This window comes from Penaeus monodon, chromosome 9 (genome assembly GCF_015228065.2).
Source record: "Penaeus monodon isolate SGIC_2016 chromosome 9, NSTDA_Pmon_1, whole genome shotgun sequence".
NCBI classification, from domain to species: domain Eukaryota; kingdom Metazoa; phylum Arthropoda; class Malacostraca; order Decapoda; family Penaeidae; genus Penaeus; species Penaeus monodon.
Window position 1 is genome coordinate 50,634,331 of NC_051394.1, and position 2,500 is coordinate 50,636,830.

A 2,500-nucleotide genomic window follows, 5' to 3' on the forward strand; every position below is an offset into this window, starting at 1 on the left:
AGGGTAAATACAGATATAAGTATATAGCATAAATCTGAACCAACATAGAGATATATTAATGGGATATAGTTATTGAATTAATAAGAATAAGCATGTACATAGAAAATGTGGATACTTGATAGACAATGAATTATTGATAGGCCGTGATGCAAAGGTAAATGTGCGAATGTAAAGACGCTGGGTAAATATAGAGATAAAAATCCTAAATAGGTATAAAGGTGTGTCTGTGTGTCTAGATATATGTACATATACATATTATATATATATATATATATATATATATATATATATATATATATATATATATATATATATATATATATATATATACATATATATATATGGTGATGGATGAGAGATAAAATGAGAGATATAGATGCTGGATATATAATAACAAATATTTTACTTATCTGAACTAGAACAACCAATCACGAATCACCAAAAATGTTCAAATTAGCATCAACGACGAATACAGAATAATATTATCATGGTTTTAAATGTTCAAAGTTAGAAAGACATCGAAGTTTTCAGTCAAACGTGTTTTTTGTTCATCGGGGTATTTGTGTTGAGCTATGCCCCCCCCCCCTCCCATCTCCCATCACCTGTAAAATTCTCTAAACCTTCCCCCCCCCCTCCCCCCCATGATAATAGTGATAATAATGATAATCCCTTTTATTAACATCACTATCATAAATTATTATCATTGCTAATACCATTGTTATTATTATCTTCACTATCATATTGATCATTATTGGTAACACTATTGTTAGTATTATCATCATCATAGTAATTATCATCATAACCATCATTATCATTAATACTTATTGTTATTATCATTATTAGCATCAGTTATTATTATTATTTGTTATCATTATTACTATTATTATTATTATCATTATCATCATCATCATCATCATCATCATCATCATCATCATCATCATCATCATCATCATCATCATCATCATCATCATTATCATCATTATCATCATATCATTATAATCATCATCATTTCTATCCCGATTACTATTATCGTTGATATCAATACTGTTGTAATTACTCTTATCATTATTTATTTTATCATCACTGTTAGTAGTAATAGCGTTAGTAGTAGTAGTAGTAGTAATTATAGAAGTTATAGATGTACTACCCTTATCGTTATCATTTCATCATCATGTGTAACATCACCATCATTATCATAACTATTGTTATTACTTTTATTATTACGTTTATCATGTTTATCACTGTTATCATTATCGCCATCGTTGCCATTATCATTATGTCTACTGGTTAGAAAAAAGTACCTAATGCGATTATACACAAGGAAGTAGTAATCCTTTCGACCTTGTAGGAAAATAATGAGAAGCCATCATAACGCATGCAGTAATCCATCAGAGTTCAGCGGATTATGACATTTACAGTTTGTGAATTTATTATGGAGCATGAAGAGCTGCTTATTGCACTACAATGATTCATAGGGTACAATATATGTGTGTGTGTGTGTGTGTGTGTGTGTATTTATATATATATCTATATAATATATAATTATATATATATTATATATATATAATATTTATATATATGCATAGATGCATGTATATATATATATATATATACATATAATATATGATATATTATTATATATAATATTATATATATAATATATATGTATATATATATTTATTTATTTATTTATAAATACCCATAACCCACTAAAAGAAACCGAGAGAATGAAAACGAAAATAAAACCAAAAGAAAAAGATTTAAAAAAAAAAAAAAAAAGTCAAAAAAAAAAAAAAAAAAAACGAAAGACGAAAAATATAAAAAAGAAACTTAATAAAAAAGAAAGAAAAAAAAAAGTCGACGATCGAGGGAAGAGGGAAAGCCGTAGAGAGATTAAAGGAGTAGGTGGCGCCCTTATGCCATAGATTAATTGAACGTAAGAGTTATCGTATGATGGATGGAGCCGATATTAGACGGTGACCACCTTACCCTCCTCGCCGCACCTGCCGAAGGGGGGAAGAGGGGAAAAGAGGGGACGGGAGAGGGAGAAAGACGGGAAAAGAGAAAGGAGGAAGGGCACAGACGAAGAAGGAAAAAATGGAGGGAGAAGAGAGGGAAAAGGAGAAGGAGGGATATAGGAGAGAACGACGATAGGAAAAGCGATGGAGGGGAAAGAGGGAAAGAGGGAGGGAGGGAAGGAAAGAAGAGGAAAGGAGAAGAGGAGGGGAGGGAGGGAGAAAGAGGGGATAGGTGGAGGGGAAAAGGGGAGAAAAGAGGAGGGAAAGGGAGAGAAAGCGGGGAAATAGAAAAAGAGGGGAAAGGGATATCAAGAGGAAAGGAAGAGGGGAAAATAGAGAGGGAGGGGGAAGGGAAAGAAAGAGGAGAGAAAGAAGGGAAACAGAGGAGAAGGGATAGAAGAAAGAAGAGGGAGAGGAGGAAGAGAAAGAGAAAGAGAGCAGATGGGAGGAAAAGAGAAGGGAATAGAGAGAGAAAGCAAGAC

General features: G+C 32.2%; 1 protein-coding gene across 1 annotated transcript in view; it reads right to left on the reverse strand.

The window, feature by feature from the left end:
- Positions 1–2,500, reverse strand: part of LOC119577227 (serine/threonine-protein kinase PRP4 homolog) — a 101,708-nt gene that overhangs the window by 46,095 nt on the left and 53,113 nt on the right. The window lies entirely within an intron of this gene.